This window comes from Diplotaxodon limnothrissa, linkage group LG1, assembly GCF_057381915.1.
Source record: "Diplotaxodon limnothrissa isolate DT_005_m linkage group LG1, D_limnothrissa_male_GT1.1, whole genome shotgun sequence".
In the NCBI taxonomy this organism is placed as follows: Eukaryota; Metazoa; Chordata; class Actinopteri; order Cichliformes; family Cichlidae; genus Diplotaxodon; species Diplotaxodon limnothrissa.
This window is the reverse complement of record NC_140596.1, coordinates 33,992,864-34,011,950: the sequence shown is the minus strand read 5'-3', so window position 1 is coordinate 34,011,950 and position 19,087 is coordinate 33,992,864. Positions and strand designations below refer to the sequence as shown.

The window sequence follows — 19,087 nt, the reverse complement described above, 5'->3', positions numbered from 1 at the left end:
GAGTTTTTGCTTCAGCCACTGCACGAGCCGCATTCCGCTTGGCCTGTCGATACCTGTCGGCTCCCTCCGGAGTCCCACAGGCTAACCAAGCCCGATAGGACTCCTTCTTCAGCCTGGTGGCTCCTTTCACCTCTGGTGTCCACCATTTGGTTCGGGGATTACCACCACTGCAGGCACCAACCACCTTGCGGCCGCAGCTCAATGCAGCAGCTTCGGCAATGGAGACGCTGAACATGGTCCATTCGGACTCAATGTCCCCAGTCTCCCTCGGAATGCTGTTGAAGCTCTGCTGGAGGTGTGCGTTGAAGATCTTGCGGACTGGGGCCTCTGCTAGACGTTCCCAGCACACCCTCACTACGCGTTTAGGTGCACCAGGTCCGTCCAGCGTCCTCCCCCGCCACCTGATCCAACTCACCACCAGGTGGTGATCAGTTGACAGCTCAGCCCCTCTCTTTAACCGAGTGTCCAGAACATATGGTCGCAGGTCTGGTGATACGATTACAAAATCGATCATCCCCAAATCCAAAGTGTAAATTATAAATGGCTAATAATAGCATATTTCAATAGACATATTCTTATAATGATGTGTTTGCTGTTGTATCCTTAAACTCTGTGCTTATAGTTAGAAATCTTGAAATGAGCAAGTTACCAATATGGATGACATATCTATGATGTGATCATCATTAACCCTTTAAAGCCGGTCGGAGCGGGCACGGTCTGTTTTGCGTAACTATTTTTAAATCCCGGTAGCTCTGCAACCACGTAAGCTAGCGCAATAATTTTTTTTGCATATGAAACCAGAGGAGTTGTACTTACATCTTATGCCATCAGCTTGTCCTAGGTCACAGTTTCCTTCCACATATATGTAGCACTTATGTGGAGTTACATAAAGTACCAATGGATAATTACTAAAGTAATAAGCAATTTGGGCTAGTGTCAGAAGACTGAGAACGACTCTTAGAGCTCTGGTACACGAATGGCAGAGAAACCAGACAAACACAGTTATGTGGCTTTAAAAGTACTTTAGTGATGTTAAGCCTTGTAAAAGAAATTTGTAAACAACACAGTATTACAACAGGTTTTAACAGAATGTCAAGTATAAAAATTTCCCCCAAAGTAGCAAAAAAAAAATAGAATTAAATAAAATTGTGCACAAGTAAAAGAATTAGTCTTTTTTAAGTCCAAATGGTACCGGTGGGGCCCATAGAATTCGTCTGACAAGGAGTGTGTGTGTGATTGTCTGTCCTACCGTACTACTTGTACAGTAGAGGATTGTAGTCCATCAATGTGCAAATGAGTGTGCGTGTACATGTATATCGTCTCCTAGGATCTTGGGTTGGCTCGCCATCCAGTGAACACTGGAACACTCTGGGTTCTGGAATCGCTGACCTGGTCTTTGGATTCGTCCCATATAAAAACCTGACCTATAAACAATGGCCAAATATATGTCACATGCCCTTTAAGGATAACTCTCACAAATTAAACTAAAGTAGTGTCACAGTGCAGTAACTACTATTCAGATCAGCTATCATCAATTCAATCATCATCAGTTCAGTCATGTTGTACAACATTAAAATATCAAGTTTCAAAGGTCAAAGTAGCAATATCCAAAATTTCACAGTATCAAGGTTCAATTATTTGTAACCTGCAGTAACATTAAAGATTATCTACAAGGTTTTAAACATTCAGGAATTATAGTCACCATATAATTCACTTTCATTGTAAACATTAATTACATCGATCAAAATAAACTCACTGTACATATATATCTAATCACAAATAAATAAGTATATTACCCCTTTTAAGAAATGGAATAATATGCAAATGCTTATCAGAAATTGAACAAAGTGCAAATAATCAATTTCAATAACACGTAAACACAAGGACTCAGTCCACAAATAGGAGTATTAAAATAGACGTGCTTAATCCCGCTTGTACCATAGGTCTACTAGTACAAGTGGAAATACACTAAAAATTACCTCCAAGTGTTCAATACTGAGTATTGTAAAACAACCGATTGACATCAAAATTTAAACAGGAAGCAGGATAAAGTCTGCTTACAATTATCTCTCATAAAGTTATTTTTAGCTGCTTTAACCATTTACAACTTTTCACATGTTAATGACTTAGTTAATGCTCTAACTAGCATAACAACAGTGCGTTTCAGAGACATCGAACAACTGTACCCACACTCCGCACATCACGTGTCTGATTAGCCACATTTAGCTTACCGCCGTCGAGTGGATGCTCAGCATTTACATGGAGCCACAGCTCAGTAAACCCTCCGGTTTCGCTCTGCCCTTGACAACAACAAGTGCAAATACATAATTTGTGAAAAATATCAGTTTAGATGGTATTTCTTTTAACTCGTTAGAGGTTAATTTCTCCAGCTTACCGATAACAAAAGTTTTAGTCCGTCTGCTCTGTTCGGCTGTAGAAGCAAGAGACTGAAAACTTGGGAGCTGGTACTAAGGAGGGACAAGAGCTGCCTAGAGCTTCACCGATTGGCTGACATGTGAGGAGTGGAGTAAAACAATAGGCTCTCATCAGAGCTCATCAACCCTCTGAGAAACTTAACCCTTGTTTGACCAGAGCATATCATATATAATCTGCATCCCTTCTATGTTTAAATAATTATTTTGATCTCATTTCACTTTCATTAACCGGGACAGTAAGAACAGAACAATGAACATTAAATGTTTTAATTTTTCTTCTCTTTCTGTTTGAGATGATTTTAGGAACTGGGTTACATATAGCTTTGCAAAAACTGCATAAAAAGCACTTGCAGCAACAAAAACATAATATTCCAGAAACACGCTTTGCCGATCCGATCAGCTGTTCATAACACTTCCTACGTTGGAATAGACGTCAGCACGAACTTTTGCATGTCCGCCATTACCTGCCCGAAACCGGAAGTGACGTCATTTTCGCGGAAATGTAGTTTTTTTTTTTTTACCATCAGGGCCTCAGGGCCTATACTGGTGTTTTTAAAAGTTATCTTTGACTTTATGACTTTCTGTGTCGTTTCTGGGATGCTGAGGACTCATATTGCACTGCTGGAAATAGTTTATTTTGATGCATATGCTGCTTTTTTGCAAATTCGCAGTATAATATTTATTTTCGTTTTCCCGCAGTATATAAAAATTGGTGTATTTCAAAAATAAAACTATGAAGACACTCAAAATAAATTTCCTGTGGTAGGAAACTATTTTGTGCAACTTTTTTGTATTTACAGTTTTGAGGGATAAGCCTCTTAAATTTCTCTAACTAGAAATATATGTTAAAAAAGCAAAAATGATTTTCAATTTTTTTGTAGTTTATTGCACTTTTTTGCAATTTATGTAATTACTATGCACTTAATGAATACATATTATTAAAATCTGGGTTATAATGGTTGTATTGGTGTATAGCAACTTGAAATGCTCCCAAAAATGGCACCACACCATGTAAAAATATAATATAAGCTCTGGCGGACTTGGTTCTATGGTAGGTCTTAAAGGGTTAAAGACAGCGGCTGGAGTTTGTTTTTTTTTCTCCATGTTCCACAGATTCAAATTTACCTCAGTGTGCAGAGCATAAACCCAGTTATTCAGATACTCAGTCACACATATGAACATAAAACGGCTTTGCTGATCTACTTTTTTAAATTTTTGTTGAAACTGCCAAAAAAGGTGTTTATTTCACTTTACGCTTATTATTGATGTCATGGGTTTTATACAGGACTAGATTGCATTTGAAAGTTTTCCCAATATTTTGTCTAACCCATTACCATACATTATGTGCAGCTTCCTGTAGACAAGTCTCTGATGAGAAAGACTCTTGGGAATCTCAAGTCACAAGCTGTAAAATTGCATAATGCATTAGAGCATAGCGTACAGGGTCAGTTATTTTCCTTGAACAGCCTTCTCACCCTACATATGCCTACATAATGCTTCGAGAATATACTCCCTTTTAAGCTTTTATTTTAAAGCAAAGTCGCTTGTCCGAAAAGACGAATGTGCTACAACTCCTTGGCTGCATGCTTTTTCAGAGCAGTCATAGTCATTCTGAAAGTTGAGAGCACATTGGTTACACTTGGAGGAGCAATTTATTTCAAGGTTCATATGAGGAGGTTAAGCTAGTTCTGTGTATGAATAAGCAGCCCAGTCAGACAGACTCAAGCTTGGCTGCACTTACTGAGGAGCCATTTTCATTTTCTATCTTTCATACAGCCTTTTCCTGGCCATAAATACACTATGTCCAAACCTTTAGAATACTCAAATGTGGGGCGCATGCACACACACACACACAAAACAGGACAATCTTATAATGTGAGCCAGACCAAAATGTCTCCCTTTCCCTTTATGCCCCTGTTCAACTCTCTCCCTTCATTTTCTCCTGAATTATGCTGAAAGAAGGTGCAATATAAAGCCCAGAGAGTGAGAGTATATGACAGAATGATTTGGTTCATTTATTCATGGAAACAACATCAAAGCTTATACATGAAAGATAAAATACCTTCCATGTGGATTATTTAATGTAAAAAGCAAACATTTAGTGAGTCTAAGTGGAAAGACAGCATAATACGTATAATGTATAATTAGGTAAAGAACCATCACAGAATTCCAGTCACAAACATTGCATTTTTATTCGTATCTGCCAGTATAACACTGCCTATTTCTAATTAAAATATCTAAATCCAGTGAAAAGGACATTTGTCTGCACAGTAGTCTGTTGCATTATTGGTTTTTCTGAACAAATATAGCAGATATTTATGATAGACTGAGGTCTGGCGTGTACAGTGCTGCTGCTCTATGAATCATTGGTCAGTTGCTGCTCCAAACCAGAGAGCATGAAAATAGCCCTGATGAGAGACGAGAGGAAATGGAAATAGTTTACCAGCAAACACAACACTTCTGACTTTGAAAATAAAACTGAATGTACCTTCAGTGACTGAATTTCTTAGTAATCTTAGTTTATCTGACACGCCATCAGATATTCTTAGAACAAATAGTTTTTAGTATGTATATATGAATTCAATGTCATATTTTTGTACGATGTTATGCCACTTTTCCAAGGTTGAATATCACAAATCCTTTTTTGAAAGTCTCTGAAGAAACAAAATATATGAATCTAAGGAGCTTGGAACGAAAAGCCTCTGGACAGTGGGTTTACCCGAAACCATGGCTGATTGTGGGCTACACCCATTTTCACACCTTGGCTCGTGTGATTATGTAGAAGATTAATAACGGGGTCCGTGACCCTCTTGGGGATATTCCCACAGGGCTTAAAATCTGGGACTCTCCACCAGTTGCTCTTAGAATTGAAGAAGCTTCTCGGATGAGAGGTGAAACGTCTTCAAGGAATATTAAAGAAGCCCACAAGCTTTTTTTTAAGCTCCTAAGAATACAATGACCTGGATGACTGAAAAACCTTCACAGACAAAATATATGAATGCTTTCAGATTCAGAGATAGGGATTAACATGGAAATTTTTTACAGTTTGAGTTGTTTTGATGCATGCTCAATCATCCAGGTAAGTAAATCTCCAAAAGTTGATTCTGCTCATCTGGACGTAGCATTTTGTGGGTGAAAATCAAATCTCGGGACGTACCACATTTCACGGATCACATTAACTCGGTGGACCAACACATCAAATTCACCAGGGAGGATATGAAAAGTGGCAGGTTAGCCTTCTTAGACTGTGAGATTTCCATCAGTAATGGGTGGAAATCTAAAAGCTGACGTGTACCGTAAACCTACACATACGGATCAGTATTTAAGGTTCGACTTTCATCATCCACTGGAGCACAAACTGGGTGTCATCAGGACGCTACAACACAGATCGAACGCCATCCCCACTGACACACCGGCCAGGGAGGCAGAAGAACAGCACATGAAGAAGGCCCTGAGTAAATGTGGTTATCCCAGCTGGACTTTTGTCAAAGCTGGAAAAGGGCTGTTTCTTAAAGTTTGTATCTGTCTTGTGTGAAACTTGTATGAAAAGCATACAATAGTGAAAACACATATAAGATCCCTTGAAAAATTATATAAATGAAACTTGTATGTTTTGGATACTTACTAAAACAATATATGAAAGTAATGAGAAAGTGGCCACTTTCATGAGTAAATCATATAAGCCTTATATGATTCACTATATGAAGTAGACCACATCTTATACAAGTCTCTTATAAGTTTTTTCTATTACTTTTCCATATGGGACTGCAGTCAGCTGAGACTGAAGAAGTCACTTGGATGAGTGACGAAATGTTTCTCCCACAAAATGCTACGTCCAGAATCAACTTTTGGAGTTAGCGTTGTTGTTTTTGGTTTTATTTACTGTTTAATAGTTTAGGAAATACCTATTCTGTAATCTAAAGTAATAATTTTGTTTAAAATAAGCCCTTTCACACTGTTAACCAGATGTTATACAGTCACTGGGAAACAAAGGCAAACATCTTCTGCTTCATATACAACGGGCTGCTCTGTTTTCTTGCTTGCATGTGTGTTGAGTCAACAATGGCAACTGTCTTTTATCCTGTCTTCCTTCTCTCACCCCAACCGGTCGCAGCAGATGGCCGCCCCTCCCTGAGCCTGGTTCTGTCGGAGGTTTCTTCCTGTTAAAAGGGAGTTTTTCCTTCCCACTGTCGCCAAAGTGCTTGCTCATAGGGGGTCATATGATTGTTGGGTTTTTCTCTGTATCTATGAAGCGCCTTGAGGTGACTTATGTTGTGATTTGGCGTTATATAAATAAAATGGAATTGAAAATTGAATTGAATATAAATATTTTACCTCCACATGTCTTTGGTACACCTCCTTAAATCACAAAACCTGCATTATCATGATTCTGGTGATGTGTTGTTGAACTAGGAAAATGCTCAGTGTTGTCAAAATATTTCAATGTGCCTTTTAATGCCCTAAGCTTGCCTACAGCCACTGACAACAACAAGTGGGTGTGTTGACAGCAGCATCTGGCACTTTATGTCTGTCCAGGTCACATAGGTTGAATGTCTTGACAGCACAGACATGTGCATTTCCTGGGATTTCTTTTGCTTTGCTGCAGATGACAGGTAATACAAACTGACATTACTTTAGTTAAAGACACACTTTTTGGCAAATATATTATTTTATTTATTTGAAGAGTCTTGAATTCCGCTTACCCTTGAGACAGTGACATCAATAGAAAAATGCCATCATTAGATTAAAAAAGCCAAAAACAAAGCAATGGTTGCTGAAGTCTTTCTTTGGTTAGGAAAGAAACCTCTTCACCACATGTAGCACTGTCACAGTCCACAATCTTCATAATTATAAATAGAGACACTTTTCAACATGGTGCAAACCACTGGTTACATCCATAGTTCTGAAAAATAAATGAAAAAATAAAAATTATACGTAATAAATAAATTGTACAGATGAAACCAAGATTCTCTTGTAGCACAGTTATGGCAGAGCATCTCATCTGGGTCAGAGCATGCTATGACAGCCAAGGAATTAAGACTTCAGGCAGCTAGAGACAGTTATAACAAAAATTTAAATGAAAAAGAAGTCCATGTATGAAACCTTCTTATCTTGATTTGATTGGAGAGACCTGCATGTGGTAGGCTCAAAATTGAGCCACAGGTGGTATAATCAGAACTGGGACCTTGGGTATCTGGAATTAAGAACGTTTAAGGACATCTGCATGTTTTCATGTCATTTAGTTAACAAAAAAAAGTCCATGTGAAAGACAAAAAAAACCTTCAGACCAAAAACAAGACAAGACAAAACCTAATGCTGTTGGTGAATAATTAACTAAAAAATGATACATTGTATACAGTTGCATTGAGAGCCATACTTCTTAAAAGCTTATAGTCAGACTCAGTCTGTAGGCCCAGGTGCACTGTTTGCCTCTACCTGAGCAAATGGATCTCACATACAGTACAATATTGCCTGGTATTACTCCTGAAAGCTGAGTGACAGAGTGACAGAGAGAGAAACCAGCAGCAGAACATTCAAAGGACAAACAGTCAAGGCTTGATTTGCTAAGAATAAGAAAAGCAGTGACGCCCGTCCAGCTTGCAGCACCGCTGCTTTCATTTTTAGCTGTACCTTTTTTGTCAGTAGAATAAGCTTTAAATGCAGAAAGTATGATGTGGTATGTGACCCCTTTAGGATCGAGTGTGTGAGCATTTAATACTGTAACAAGTAGTGTAATAAATTATTTTCTTTGAGATGTTTATAAAAAAACGTAATGCTTTAAATTTTATTACTTCATAAAAGTAACTTTTTCGTGTAATTGAGGTCGACATAACGCACGTGTAGCCATACTTTCTCCTTTATTGCACATAATTGCTGAAATAGCGTAAAGACTGGTTATATAGAGATAATTTAATTCACATCTGCAGCTAAAATATCAAGATGAACTTTGATCAGACTATGGAACTTGGTTTTTGTTGTTGTTCTTTTTGGTAGTTTTTTAATTCTCAAGTCACAAATCAATCAATCATGTCAGAACTCTAACTCTCGTTTTCTGTTTTTAATCTGTGACTGTAGTTATTTTTATTTATTACAAGTGTTAATCTACAAGCAAAGCAAACAAAAAAAACCATTACTAACAACTTTTCATTTCATGTATCACATGCATGTGAGGGTTGAGGCTGCTCTAGTAACTCAATACAAGCTCCGAAAAAGTTGTGTGACCTAGAATGTAATTCTGACATTTGTAAGTCTACTATTTGGATTTATCTGTGTCATTAAAAAGACAAACTACACAACTGAAAACTGTAAATTGCAGCAATGACAATGTGAAAGTTTGCAAAGACATTAAGAGAGACCTGACGTCTATCTCATGAGGTCCCAATGACTCCAGTCATCCCTCTTGCAAGTGGTGTGTCTGATTCTGTTTAAATAGACCTAATAAGAACAACAAAAACTCATCAGCAAAAATCATTCTGTGCTTTGAATGAAAGAACAAAAAAGGGAAGCTAGATAGGATTAAAAAAAAAAAGAAGCAAAATAGTGTTAAATGGAGCAGATAAAACTCAGTATATTACCTGCTTAATAACTAAATGCTGCTAAACATGACTACCACTTTTTTTATTTACTTTGACATTAGTTAACTCAGCTAAAACAGTATCCTAATGTGTTTAGTTCTACTGGCTGTCATGTGAACAAGTCAAGTGAACAAAGGGGTCGGTGTCATAACTCGAGCAGTCAACTCGCTAGTCTTATCTTGTTTTACCTGTCATGAGTAACATTGTGGTGTCATATTATTTAGAACATAATGGTGATGAATGCTGGTTGGAGAGTCCCGCCCTGTGATTTTTTGCCTAGGGTGCCAACTGACTGCCTACACTGTGCATTTTGCTCCATAAAGCTAACCTCTATTCAGACCCTGACATTTGAAGAGATCCAGAAAAATTATGTCATAATTGTTTAACCTTTTCTGTTTATTTAAAAAATATTATCAACAACTCACCTGCTGCATAAGGTACAAGCACACTAAACAGTGCCTTTTACCATATTAGAATAAACTGCAGTCATATGCATATACAGTACATCGTTGGATTTTTTTTTAAAGGAAATTGGCAATAATTTAAGATAAGGTCTAAGGGATTTAAGTGTTTGCTAATTCACAAAGAGATAAACTGAAAAATGCAATTTTCTCTTTTGCACTTCAAGCAGGGTGGAAACTCTATGATGATGCCTGCGCTACAAGGCTTCCCAGAAGGGAGGGCAAATTAAAACACAAATTGCTCAGGGGAGGCTGGAGGTTGGACCACAGTTGTGGTTTGAGATAGTAAACGGGGGTATGAAAGTGGTGCCTTCTGCAGACAACCAGCAAATCAGAGCCACTTGCTTTGAGGAAATCTTCTCACTCACAACAGCCTCAAGGCCATGCGGTAGGTTTAACACTGCTGGTAGACCCAAAACACAAACGATAATAAACACACAGCCACATAAACATAAACATCTGTAAACAGACATTCACTCACAGCAGTCACTTCCAAATGGGTTGTTTGTCACTGCATGTAACTAAAGTTAGATTTTTTTGTTTTTTACAGTTGCTAATTACAGTAATTCTCCTTCACTTTGATATTTAGGTGTTTTTTTAATTATCTTACCAAGTTTAACTGGAAGGGTAATACCTATTGATTGATTCTGTGGAGATAGTGCTACGCCTAAAACAACAGATCAATGGTGAGCAGGGATAGGTGTTGGGAGAAGGCTACACTAAAAAATAAGAAATATGATAATTGTAACTCTCAAGTTGTTTTTTTTTTTTTTTTTTTAATATTTTGTTGTTGCATTTTTCATCTGGTTAGTGGGCACATGAATGGATGGTTAGTGGGCACATGAATGGATGGTTAGTGGGCACATGAATGGACCCGTGTGCCACTGACTGTTGGAAACACCCTCATATCATTTTCCATGACTGCTGGGTTAAACAAAAAGTCTCGGTTTTGAACTATGTTATCTAAAAAAATGCCTTGAAGTCAGTGAATGATAACATACATTTTAGTTTGGAGAAACAGCATAATAATTAAAGGATAATTAAAGGAAATTATGATATAAGCTTTAAGCGATTGCAATCAGCTCTTTAAGTGATTAATAATCAGCAATTCACTTAAAATAACCTTAGGCCCTAGAAAAGATCAAAATCATCTTTGACATCATGAGTTCTGATGATTTTGTTACATGTAGAGCATATGTAAGGTTTATTCAATCTTAAATTAAAAGGACACAAAGAAAATGTAGTTAAAGCCATTAATCTCCACGAGCTCGGGATTTTGTGTCTCCAGCTGGAAGCAATTGTGTTGTGCCTGCTGGCCAAAGGACAGCACCAAGTCACAAGCTGTTAAGTGATGTCAGTGGATTGTTCTCATATTAAATTTCTTATCTGCTGCATTAGCTTTTCTTCCCTTTATCCTCCTACAGCTGGTATATGCCTGTCCAGCAATGAAAGGCATATACAGGGAGGGATGATTAGACTACCTTGTTTTATTTTGACCTTTATGAACAGAAGCACTTAAAAACAGAGAAAAAGATGCTGCCTTATTGATTGAAAACAATTTATGTAAATGTCAGACAAATTCTTGCGTTTGACATGTACAAATATGTGTGTGTGATTTAAAACAAAAGTGGTTTTTAGATGTGTTTGTTTTTCTTGTTAGATTCTATCCATATGCTTTAGACTGATAAGGAATTAGTCATTAATTTCTACATTTTTGGCAACTCCAACAATAAACCAAGTCCCAGTGCTATTTTGCACTTGAAATCTTTAGCCGGTCTTATGCTTTCAGTATGTTTATAACTTTTGTCATTTTTGTAATATTTCTCAAGCACAAGGGAAAATAGTACTCTTTGTACTCCGAACATGTTTGTTTTTTGGGCCATTTTCTGCAGTCACTATGATTATGTTCTTGCTCCTGACAAACTATGCTACTGGGAAGAGGACAGAGACGAGAACTTAAATATCATTGTTCCTAACATTAGAAACAAAAACTAAAGTAAATGTGAATACACTTGAGAGTTTGATGACAGCGGACTGGGATATAGAAAATACATTTTTAAAAAGATACACAGTGACCTGTGCTTGTTTAATTTTTTTTTTACTTTCTTTTCTTTTGCCTGTTTTATTTTTAACACTTTGAAACACCCTTTCTTTCACTCTTCGGTGCATTTTACTTGAGCTGTGGGGGTTTTTTTTGACATTCTCTGGGTACATTTCTTCAAGGGAGAACCATTTCGAGACACTTAGTGCAGTACATCAAATAAATGTCAGGTTTTGGTGTCAGTCCCTCAGACCATGCAGTATTCTCCAGAAAAGCCCTTTTGCACCCAGTTTAAACAGTCATATTTTAAACAGAAACCCGAATAAACCCAACTGCAATGCAGCTCCAGTCTTTTTTTTTCAGTACATGCATGACTCTCACTCTTTCAAAGCTGGATACACTCCCACCTTTCTCTGTGTCATTGTCTCCTTTAACACTGAGAAGCTGATAGTAGAGTGATTTAGTCAACTTTGAAAAATCTAGGAAATCATTTACAAATGGATGAAACTGTCTGAGAAAAAAATACTTCTTTGCAAAATGTGCATTTATGCACATCACAAAGTATGCATATTGCATTTTCATTATTTTCAAAATGTTTCCCCATAATCTGGATGTAATTATTTCACTGAGTCTAAGTGTATAATGAATCCTGGCTGCTGCTTCAGCAACATTAGAATTTCTTAGATGCAGGGCATCTGAGTTAATCACAGAACAATCCATGTTTGTCCAGCATGTCCCCAACAACAGCTACATCTGGGGGCGGTGCTGTCATGCATTGCTAAACTCATCAGCCTGCCATGTGTATGCATGTGCCAGCTGTTGTGATAATTACCCTAAATTGCAGATTTATGACTCTGCTTACCAGCTGTGGTAGCTTGCTGGTTGTAGCCAGCTCTTCTCTAATTTGGAGTGAAAGATTGGATTTTTGCTAAGATGAATGGATTTTGTTTTCATTCTTTTAGGACACTTTAACTATTTTTTTTAACAGACCAGAAAATATTTTTTCGCATGTACTCGGAAATTAGAGGGTCCAAAAAACCCTCTAATGTTTTGAGGGTTAGAAATGTTTTGAGGGTCCAAAAAACCCTCTCACCTTTGTCTGCAACAAAGGTGCTGGATAATGTGGAGATTGTACAGCAGTCTCTGAAAATGACTTCTCTATGAGCCTTGTTCCGAGGAAGCCCTGTCACGTTGAAACAATACATTTATCAGTGCGTGTCATCAAAGTTTGAAGTTCTTAAACATGGGCAGTGGTACAATATAACACTGCAACCTAACACTAAGGCACACATATGATGCATGTACAAATGTACATGTTTGAAAAGTGATGCAATCCTGAACTTGTTACTATGAAGTATTGTATGGCTGCATTAAAAAGTATGTCAGATTTTGTGAACACATCATCGTACCAGCCAGCAATGCATGACAGATTTGTGAACAACAAGCCCTGAATCACCAGTGACAAGTGCCCTTTTTAAAGGATCCTTCAGGTTTGGAAACAATCAAGACCTGAGGAAGGTGAAACTTTGGAAATCCAAGAATTCCTACAGGAGGACACCAAACTCAAGCAGAACAACACACTGGATGTTGGGAATGAAAAGAAAAAAGTCCCTTCATTTAAGGTGACAGTCATTTAACCCCCTTTGAGGAAACACTTGGTGACTGTGGTGACTTTACCCTCTGCAACCAAAAATGGGAGTATATGACGTGGTCTTTAACACTGGAATTCCCAGCTTCTACCGTTCTACCTTTAAAAGCCGGAGAGCAGTCAAGTCAAGAAGGCTTCTACCTGAGACCCCCGCGGAGTCATCATTTTGCGTTTCTACCTTTAAAAGCCGGAGAGCAGTCAAATGCTGGAAGTGGAAGCTAAATTGGCTAGTCATTCATATGTATATTGGGTCGTTACCTAGGAATTCTGGAGGGAGGGGATTGGGGGAGAAATCAACACACATGAGTCTAGGTCCTTTGTTGCTGACATTTATTGATAAAAACAGTAGTTTCATTTCATGTTATTTCCTTTTTCATTTCAAGCAAGGAAGTGGATGTAGTTAGTAAGTAAGATATTTCAGACATTATTCTGACACAGAGGAGGAGATACTGGAATTATAATTAGTATCTATGCATGCATTTGTGATTTTGTTTGACCTTCCCATTGCTCACAATTTGAATTTGTTCACACTGCAGATGAGTGTCTCAGTCCCCAAACAAGCTCTCTTTTTCGGTGGAGAAGCAGTCTCCTCATCCGCAGTGAGTGTGGAGAAATCAACACACATGAGTCTAGGTCCTTTGTTGCTGACATTTATTGATAAAAACAGTAGTTTCATTTCATGTTATTTCCTTTTTCATTTCAAGCAAGGAAGTGGATGTAGTTAGTAAGTAAGATATTTCAGACATTATTCTGACACAGAGGAGGAGATACTGGAATTATAATTAGTATCTATGCATGCATTTGTGATTTTGTTTGACCTTCCCATTGCTTACAGTACAAAAAACCAACCATTTGTACACATATGTACTAATAATAATAAAAAGTGAGTGCAACACTGCAACCCATCACCCCGTCGTTCAGTGGTCGTTGATCAGTGGTCCATTGTGGCACCATTCAGAGCACTGGTACAATAGTACCAGCAAGATATGGGAAGACATTGCAAATGTACTTGGATTTTAGGTTGCAAGCCACCCAAAACTTGATCCCAAACTTGTCAGGTTTACTTGCAATATACTGCAGGAAACCCGTCACCCCGTCGTTCTGTGGTCCATTGTGGCACCACTGATCAACGACCACTGAACGACGGGGTGACGGGTTGCATTGTTATGTGGTCACACCCCCGTCGTTGATCAGTGGTCCATTGTGGCACCATTCAGAGCACTGGTACAATAGTACCAGCAAGATATGGGAAGACATTGCAAGTTTGGGATCAAGTTTTGGGTGGCTTGCAACCTAAAATCCAAGTACATTTGCAATGTCTTCCCATATCTTGCTGGTACTATTGTACCAGTGCTCTGAATGGTGCCACAATGGACCACTGATCAACGACCACTGAACGACGGGGTGATGGGTTGCAGTGTTGCACTCACTTTTTATTATTATTAGTACATATGTGTACAAATGGTTGGTTTTTTGTACTGTAAGCAATGGGAAGGTCAAACAAAATCACAAATGCATGCATAGATACTAATTATAATTCCAGTATCTCCTCCTCTGTGTCAGAATAATGTCTGAAATATCTTACTTACTAACTACATCCACTTCCTTGCTTGAAATGAAAAAGGAAATAACATGAAATGAAACTACTGTTTTTATCAATAAATGTCAGCAACAAAGGACCTAGACTCATGTGTGTTGATTTCTCCACACTCACTGCGGATGAGGAGACTGCTTCTCCACCGAAAAAGAGAGCTTGTTTGGGGACTGAGACACTCATCTGCAGTGTGAACAAATTCAAATTGTGAGCAATGGGAAGGTCAAACAAAATCACAAATGCATGCATAGATACTAATTATAATTCCAGTATCTCCTCCTCTGTGTCAGAATAATGTCTGAAATATCTTACTTACTAACTACATCCACTTCCTTGCTTGAAATGAAAAAGGAAATAACATGAAATGAAACTACTGTTTTTATCAATAAATGTCAGCAACAAAGGACCTAGACTCATGTGTGTTGATTTCTCCCCCAATCCCCTCCCTCCAGAATTCCTAGGTAACGACCCAATATACATATGAATGACTAGCCAATTTAGCTTCCACTTCCAGCATTTGACTGCTCTCCGGCTTTTAAAGGTAGAAACGCAAAATGATGACTCCGCGGGGGTCTAAGGTACTACCCCGAAATGACTGCTCTCCGGGGGTGTAAGTGTTAAGATGCAGAGGCCTTACTCCTATCTAGACAGTAAGGGCTGTACACTGAGTGCCTTAAACATGCTACAACCACTGGTACTGAGGGAGAAGCTAAAGGAAACATCAGTATACATGTAAACCTTATCATGGATTACTGACTACCTGACAGGCAGATCACAGTATGTGAGACAGGGGCAACAGCTTGTCTGATTTGGTGATGTGCCGTACAGGAGGGCCACAGGGGGGCTGTGCAGTATCCATTCCTGTTCACCTCAGATTTGAAGTGCAACTCCAGGTCACGCCGCCTACAGAAATAGACTGATGATCTGCAGTGGTGGGATGTATTTGCAATGTGGAGGAGGAGCAGTGCAGAACACATATGGGCGATTTTGTGGAGTGGTCTAGGTGGAATCATCTGCTCCTGAATGTGAGTAAGACAAGACTGATGGTAATCACATACAAGAAAACCTACAGAGCTGGTTATGTGTAACCCTCAGCTCCATTGCCACGAGGACATATACAGGTAATCTTTCACTAGATCACACCTGAAAAAGTTAACCAACTCTTCATTTTTAACAATTTATTACCATTTAAAATTCTATTTTGCTTTGGTAATTTTGAAATATTTTATTTTAATCAGATTTTTATTACTTTTTAAATTATTATTATTAGTTAGCCCTGCGACAGTCTGGCGACCTGTCCAGGGTGCACCCCGCCTCTCGCCCAATGACAGCTGGGATAGGCTCCAGCACCCCCCGCGACCCTGAAAAGGATAAGCGGAAGCAAATGGATGGATGGATGGATTATTATTATTATTATTATTGCTACAGATTATTAATAAAGCCTGGTTCAATCCCACAAGAAAACACAAATCCCTTTGGAGTTGTGTCAGGGAGTGCAGTCAGTGTGAAAAAATCTGCCAAGTCAAACATGCATAGGTACCCGCTGTGGCAACCCCTCGTGAATAACTGAACAGCAAAAAGTAGCTTCCGTTATTATTACATTTCATCTACTGTAGCAAAACAGTATCCCAAATATGTGATAAATGAGACATTTCTTCTTCTTCACTTCAATATATGTTACATTATAAGAGACAACATGATTATGCTGGTTATACCTAAGTGAATTAGTTGGTAACATCAAATAACTGCCCTTTTCCTCTTCTTTTCTAAAGCAAGAGATGTTATTTCACAGCCTCAGGTTCAGGCTTCCCTTCAAAATTGAACATAGAAAATCTTCCTTCCACAGAATCACACGTAGACCTTTCTATTCTGGATCTACACTATCAACCTGCAAATCTGGAGCTATGCACAAGAATATAGTGCATCATCCAACCACTAAAGCATGAAATGTGGCAGTAAGAAACATGACTTCAGTTATTACAGGCGAAGAGTCAACAATGTGCACCCTACTACTGCCCAGGGATGTTTGAACATTGAGTAACTCCACCATCTGCTTCAGTCTCTCTTTTTCTATCTCTCTCTGCTTTTCTCTCACTTGCACTCACACACAAACACACACACCCTTTCTTCAAGACCATCGCTCCTTGGGGAGCATATGCGACGCAGCGATCCAACACTAATTCTGCTGCCTGTCCTCAGTATAATCCAATCTGCTCTACTGGGGAAAGAGAAGAAGGGGTATAAAGGGAAGAGGACCCACAAACAAATAAACAACTATAGTCTTTCTGACAACAGTATGACTGAACTGTCACTTCCACACGTATTTGCTTTGATTTATTTTGACCAGATGGGTCATGCCATGTGTAATGACATTGTCTATTTAAACATAATCTATGGGCCTGTGCCCCATTTTTTTCTGAGACTTTAACTGTTGTTAAAGCAAAACAAAACAAAAAAAACAGAATAACTGATTGAAATGGCTTCTTCCTGCATGTCCCTCCAGAGATTTTTGGAGTGTAATCGTTTTAAAATTCATGCTGCTCAACTTCCACGAGAAGAGCGTGAATATTTCAACCTCTGCAAATGAGGACTCGGCGTCGAATTCCTTGATGACAGTGATTATGACAGGGTAATTAGTGAGATGGTTACATGATGATGAACGTCATTATTGTGCCCTCATCAAAGCCAGCCAGTCACAACCTGTGGAGCTAATAAACACGATAAAAGAAAAAAGAGTGAGAGCCTGTCTTTTAGTGTATATAAAGCGGCGACATGCTTGTATAATGTGGCATGTCATGCAAGTACATTCACAAGATAATGTGTCTTAGCTGAATTAAAGATTAAAGGATCGAAGCTGTTACACGAGAAGGCAAGGCTTTGTGATTTTCTTTTAGAAATAAAATATGTATACAGTTAAGCAAATTATAATTCATAGTACCCAGGTTAACCATAGTGAGGGTAGCTTGCATGCTGTGCAGATTGTTGATACTGAAAATAGGGATGAAACACTGAATGCAGATAGCATCAGAGTTAGTCAGGGCCATTTCAATACCTGAGCTTTAAGTTCAGGGTATTTACATTTTGTGTTTAAAATAGAAGCTTTTTACACACTTACACATAAACCGAATGCTAATATAGAAATGTCAGGCCAGTGAAATTACTAGCCTAAGGAGGGGTTCAGTGAAATTAGCAAGAAGAAGAGTTCACACATTTCTATAGCAGCCAAACTAGAATGCCAAGAGGCAGATTTTACACTATACATTTTTCCCTTCTTCTCTAACAGTTTCATTAACTGACTCTGACTTCCATTCTGTGCTTTGCAGTCTCCCACATCTCTCTTTTGCCTTGAAAATTTAAGTCATGCAGCAAGCAGATTCCTGAAAAGCAGGGGGTGGCAGGGGAGTGAGAGAAATACCTCCAAGGATTAGTAACTAATCCAGGCTTTGGTCTGGGAGGCGCTAGCCTCTGCCTCCTGTCCTTTAAAACACTGGGAGCTCTGTCAGCAGGGTCACCGCTAATGGGTGGGGGGCTTCAGGGGTTTACAAGGAAGGAGTGATAGGGGTGCTTGTTAGCAGGCCAAGGCAATATTAGCTGCTTGTGATAGTTAGTGAGACTGTGGGTGTATTGGACTGGATGCGAGAAAGAATAGGTGGTTTAATCTGAGAGTTCAGGTTATCAGTCAAAAAAACAATACAAAACAAAAAAACCCAGCCATGTCTGCTTTCAAATTGAGACAGAAACTGTGTCGTCGTTGTTACTTTTTCATGTGAGAAGGATAAATAATTTGGGAGTTTAAAGTGACTACATTTTCCAGGCAACAAATTCTGTTACTCAGTGACTGCTGCCTGTCCATGCACACTGGAATTAGATGTCACAACATATGAATGACTTGATCAGAGATATGATAACTACTGTCGCACTTCGGTGCATCTTCTGTACAACCACTGAATTACCCGTGTGGTGATCCATTCATCTAGAAGGAACAGAGAGTGCAGTGCATAAGCCTGTGAAAATGAGAAAATTCATTTTAAATAATTCACAAACATATATATATATATATATTTTTTTCTTTGTTTTAAGTTAACAACTGATAGCTGAATAAAACTACCTAAACTACTACTTTTTCAGGCATTCACACTGGAATACACATATCTGACCTGCATTTACTGTAGCCCAGAAAAACTGAGATCACACTGTGCTCTGGATCATATAAAATGAAGTCCCTGATACTAACAAGAACACCAAACCACCAAGAACAGAAAGAACAATGCAAATGGGGCATTGCATTTTGCAATCACTTTAAGAATGTCTTAAATCTCCCACCTGACAAACT

The 19,087-nt window shown here is 38.5% G+C and overlaps 1 long non-coding RNA gene across 1 annotated transcript; it reads right to left on the bottom strand.

Annotated features, from left to right (window-relative positions):
* Positions 1-931: 931 nt before the first annotated feature.
* On the bottom strand, positions 932-2,689 carry LOC146640082 (uncharacterized). Its single transcript, XR_014906334.1, has 3 exons — positions 2,396-2,689; positions 2,232-2,300; positions 932-1,424 (listed from the first exon to the last, which is right to left on the bottom strand). It is a non-coding gene; the product is annotated as an uncharacterized LOC146640082 (long non-coding RNA).
* Positions 2,690-19,087: the final 16,398 nt, after the last annotated feature.